Raw genomic sequence first — 6,000 nt, 5'->3', positions numbered from 1 at the left:
CACCTAAGCACTACGACGATATGACTGAGGTGTGTAACTGTGGAGGGGGGCACCGCACACGGCTAAACAATGTCAACTTGTGTGTCTATGGGGTGCCCCCCTCCCTCGTATATAAAGGAGTGGAGGGGGGAGGGCCGGCCCTCTATGGCGCGCCCTGGAGGAGTCCTACTCCCATCGGGAGTAGGATTCCCCCTTCCCTAGTTGGACTAGGAGAGAAGGAAGGGGGAGAGAGGGAGGAAGGATAGGGGGCCGGCCCCCCACCCAATTCGGATTGGGCTTGGGGAGGGGGACGCCCTCCACCTGGCCGCCTCCTCCTCTCTCCCACTATGGCCCAATAAGGCCCATATACTTCCTGGGGAGTTCCGTTAACCTCCCGGTACTCCGGTATATGCCCGAACTCACTCGGAACCATTTCGATGTCCAAACATAGGCTTCCAATATATCAATCTTCATGTCTCAACCATTTTGAGACTCCTCGTCATGCCCGTGATCACATCCGGGACTCTGAACTACCTTCGGTACATAAAAACACATAAACTCATAATACCAATCGTCATCAAACATTAAGCGTGCGGACCCTACGGGTTCGAGAACTATGTAGACATGACTGAGACACGTCTCCAGTCAATAACCAATAGTGGAACCTGGATGCTCATATTGGTTCCTACATATTCTTCGAAGATCTTTATCGGTCAAACCGCATAACAACATACGTTGTTCCCTTTGTCAACAGTATGTTACTTGCCCGAGATTCGATTGTCAGTATCATCATACCTAGTTCAATCTCATTACCGTCAAGTCTCTTTACTCGTGCCATAATACTTCATCCCGCAACTAACTCATTAGTCACAATGCTTGCAAGGCTTATAGTGATGAGTATTACTGAGAGGGCCTAGAGACACATCTCTAAAACACGGAGTGACAAATCCTAATCTCGATCTATGCCAACCCAACAAACACCTTCGGAGACACCTGTAGAGCACCTTTATAATCACCCATTTACATTGTGACATTTGGTAGCACACAAAGTGTTCCTCCGGTATTCGGGAGTCTCATAATCTCATAGTATGAGGAACTTGTATAAGTCATGAAGAAAGTAGTAGCAATGAAACTAACATGATCATAATGCCAAGCTAACGGATGGGTCATGTCCATCACATCATTCTCCTAATGATGTGATCCCATTCATCAAATGACAATGCATGTCTATGGTTAGGAAACATAACCATCCTTGATTAACGAGCTAGTCAAGTAGAGGCGTACTAGGGACTATAAGTTTTATCTATGTATTCACACATGTACTAAGTTTACGGTTAATACAATTCTAGCATGAATAATAAACATTTATCATGAATTAAGGAAATAAATAATAATTTTGTTATTGCCTCTAGGGCATATTTCCTTCAGTCTCCCACTTGCACTAGAGTCAATAATCTAGTTCACATCACCATGTGATTTATCACCAATATTCACATCTGTATGTGATTAACACACATAGTTCACATCGTCATGTGACCAACACCCAAAGGGTTTACTAGAGTCAATAATCTAGTTCACATCGGTATGTGATTAACACCGAAAGAGTACTTAGGTGTGATCATGTTTTGCTCGTGAGAGAAGTTTAGTCAACGGGTCTGTCACATTCAGAGCCGTATGTATTTTGCAAATATTCTATGTCTACAATGCTCTACACGGAGCAACTCTAGATAATTGCTCCCACTTTCAATATATATCCAGATTGAGACTTAGAGTCATCTAGATCGGTGTAAAAGCTTGCATCAATGTAACTCTTTACGACGAGCTCTTTTATCACCTCCATAATCGAGAATATTTCCTTAGTCCTCACTAAGGATAGTCTTGACCGCTGTCCAATGATCTACTCCTAGATCAAAATTGTACTCACTTGCCAAACTTAGGGCAGGGTACACAATAGGTCTAGTACACAACACAACATAGTTTATAGAACCTATGACTGTGGCATAGGGAATGACTTTCATTCTTTTTCTATTTTCTGCCGTGGTCGGGCTTTGAGTCTTACTCAACTTTACACCTTGTAATATAGGCAAGAACCCTTTCTTTGACTAATCCATTTTGAACTTCTTCAAAACTTTACCAAGGTATGTGTTTTGCGAAAGTCCAATTAAGCATCTTGATCTATCTCTATAGATCTTGATGCCCAATATGTAAGCAGCTTCACCGAGGTCTTTCATTGAAACATCCCTTTATGCTATCCAGAAATTCTATATTATTTCCAATCAACAATATGTCATCCACATATAATATTAGAAATGCTACAAAGCTCCCACTCACTTTCTTGTAAATATAGGCTTCTCCAAAAGTCTGTACAAAACTATCAAAGCGTTTATTCCAACTCCGAGAGGCTTCCACTAGTCCATAAATGGATTGTTGGAGCTTGCACACTTTGCTAGCACCCTTTGGATCGACAAAACCTTCCGGTTGCATCATATACAACTCTTCTTCCAGAAATCCATTCAGGAATGCAGTTTTTGACATCCATTTGTCAAATTTCATAATCATAAAATGCAGCAATTGCTAACATGATTCGGACTGACTTAAGCATCACTACGGGTGAGAAAGTCTCATCGTGGTCAACTCCTTGAACTTGTCAAAAACCTTTCGCAACAAGTCAAGCTTTGTAGATAGTAACACTACTATCAGTGTCCGTCTTCCTCTTGAAGATCCATCTATTTAATATGGCTTGCCGACCATCGGGCAAGTCCACCAAAGTCCACACTTTGTTCTCATACATGGATCCCATCTCAGATTTCATGGCCTCAAGCCATTTCACAGAATCTGGGCTTATCATCGCTTCCTCATAGTTTGTAGGTTCATCATGGTCTAGTAACACGACTTCCAGAACAGGATTACCGTACCACTCTGGTGCGGATCTTACTCTAGAAGACCTATGAGGTTCGATAGTAACTTGATCTAAAGCTTCATGATCATCATCATTAGCTTCCTCACTAATTGGTGTAGGAATCATGGGAACTTATTTATGTGATGAACTACTTTCCAATAAGGGAGAAGGTTCGACTACCTCATCAAGTTCTACTTTCCTCCAACTCACTTCTTTCGAGAGAAACTCCTTCTCTGAAAAGGATCCATTCTTAGCAACAAATATTTTGCCTTCGGATCTATGATATAAGGTGTACCCAACAGTTTCCTTTGGGTATCCTATGAAGACGCACTTAATCGATTTGGGTTTGAGCTTATCAGGTTGAAGCTTTTTCACATAAGCATCGCAGCTCCAAACTTTAAGAAGCGACAACATTGGTTTCTTGCCAAACCATAGTTCCATAAGGCATCATCTCAACGGATTTTGATGGTGCCCTGTTTAACGTGAATGTAGCTGTCTCTAATGCATAACTCCAAAACAATAGTGGTAACCTGGTAAGAGACATCATAGATCGCACCATATCCAATAAAGTGCAGTTAGGACATTCGGACACACCATTACGCTGTGGTGTTCCATGTGGCGTGAGCTGTGAAACTATTCCACATTGTTTTAATTGAAGGCCAAACTCGTAACTCAAATATTCTCCTCTGTGATTAGATCATAGAAAATTTATTTTCTTGTTACGATGATTCTCCACTTCATTCTAAAATTCCTTGAACTTTTCAAATGTTTCAGGCTTGTGTTTCATGAAGTACATATACCCATATCTGCTCAAATCATCTATGAAGGTCAGAAAATAATGATACCCGCCACGAGCATCAATACTCATTGGAACGCATACATCGGTATGTATTATTTCCAATAAGTCACTAGCTCGTTCCACTGTTCTGGAGAACGTAGTTGTAGTCATCTTGCCCATAAGGCACGGTTCACAAGCATCAAATGATTCATCATCAAGTGATTCCCAAAATCCATCTTTATGGAGTTTCTTCATGCGCTTTACACCGATATGACCCAAATGGTAGTGCCACAAATATGTTGCACTATCATTATCAACTTTGTATCTTTTGGCATCAATATTATGAATATGTGTATCACTATGATCGAGATTCAATAAACCATCAACATTGGGTGTATGACCATAGAAGGTTTTATTCATGTAAACAGAATAACAATTATCCTCTGTCTTAAATGAATAACCGTATTGCAATAAAAATGATCTAATCATATTCATGCTCAACTCAAACACCAAATAACATTCATTTAGGTTCAACACTAATCCCGAAAGTATAGGGAGTGTGCGATGATGATCATATCAATCTTGGAACCACTTCCATCACACATCGTCACTTCACCCTTAACTAGTCTCTGTTCATTCTGCAACTCCCGTTTCAAGTTACTAATTTTAGCAACTGAACTGGTATCAAATACGCAGGGGTTGCTATGAACACTAGTAAAGTACACATCAATAATCTGTATATCAAATATACCTTTGTTCACTTTGCCATCCTTCTTATCCGCCAAATATTTGGGGTAGTTCCGTTTCTAGTGACCATTTCCTTTGCAGTAAAAGCACACGGTTTTAGGCTTTGGTCCAGCTTTGGGCTTGATACGTCTCCAACGTATCTATAATTTTTGATTGTTACATGCTGTTATATTACCTGTTTTGGACGTTTATGGGCTTTACTATACACTTTCATATAATTTTTGGGACTAACCTATTAACCGGAGGCCCAACCCAAATTGCTTTTTTGCCTATTTCAGTGTTTCGCAAAAAAGGAATATCAAACGGAGTCCAAATGGAATGAAACCTTCGGGAGAGTTATTTTTGGAACAAACGCAATCCAGGAGACTTGGAGTGGACGTCAAGAAGCAACCGAGGAAGCCACGAGGTAGGGAGGCGTGCCCTAGGGGGGTGGGCACGCCCCCACCCCCGTGGGCCCCTTGTGGCTCCCCTGACCGACTTCCTTCGCCTATATATACTTGCATACCCTGAAAACATCCAGGAGCATCACGAAACCCTATTTCCACCGCCGCAACCTTCTGTACCCGTGAGATCCCATCTTGGAGCCTTTTCCGGTGCTCCACCGGGGGGGGGGGGAATCGATCACGCAGGGCTTCTACATCAATGCCAAAGCCTCTCCAATGAGTTGTGAGTAGTTTACCACAGACCTTCGGGGTCCATAGTTATTAGCTAGATGGCTTCTTCTCTCTCTTTGAATCTCAATACAATGTTCTCCTCGATCTTCTTGGAGATTTATTCGATGTAACTCTTTTTGCGGTGTGTTTGTCGAGATCCGATGAATTGTGGGTTTATGATCAAGTTTATCTATGAGAAATATTTGAATCTCCTCTGAATTCTTTTATGTATGATTGGTTATCTTTTCAAGTCTCTCTGAATTATCACTTTGGTTTGGCCTACTAGATTGCTCTTTCTTGCAATGGGAGAAGTGCTTAGCTTTGGGTTCAATCTTGCGGTGTCCTTTCCCAGTGACACCAGGGGAAGCAAGACACGTATTGTATTGTTGCCATCGAGGATAAAAATATGGGGTTTATATCATATTGCTTGATTTTATCCCTCTACATCATGTCATCTTGCCTAATGCATTACTCTGTTCTTATGAACTTAATACTTTAGGTGGATGCTGGATAGCGGTCAATGTGTGGAGTAATAGTAGTAGATGCAGAATCGTTTCGATCTACTTGTCACGGACGTGATGCCTATATACATGATCATGCCTAGATATTCCCATAACTATGCACTTTTATATCAATTGATTGACAGTAATTTTTTCGCCCATCGTAATACTTATGCTATCTTGAGAGAAGCCATAGTGAAACCTATGGCCCCCGGGTCTATGTTCCATCATATAAGTTTTTGATCTACATTATTTTGCAATCTTTACTTTCTAATCTATATCATAAAAATACCAAAATTATTTATCTTATCTTATTATCTCTATCAGATCTCACTTTCGCAAGTGGCCATGAAGGGATTGACAACCCCTTTATCGCGTTGGTTGTGACGTTCTTGTTTGTTTGTGTAGGTACAAGGGACTTGCGTGTAGCCTCCTACTGGATTG

Source organism: Triticum dicoccoides, chromosome 6B (genome assembly GCF_002162155.2).
Source record: "Triticum dicoccoides isolate Atlit2015 ecotype Zavitan chromosome 6B, WEW_v2.0, whole genome shotgun sequence".
NCBI lineage: Eukaryota > Viridiplantae > Streptophyta > Magnoliopsida > Poales > Poaceae > Triticum > Triticum dicoccoides.
The sequence above is the reverse complement of the archived record's forward strand: the minus strand, read 5'-3'. Positions refer to the sequence as shown.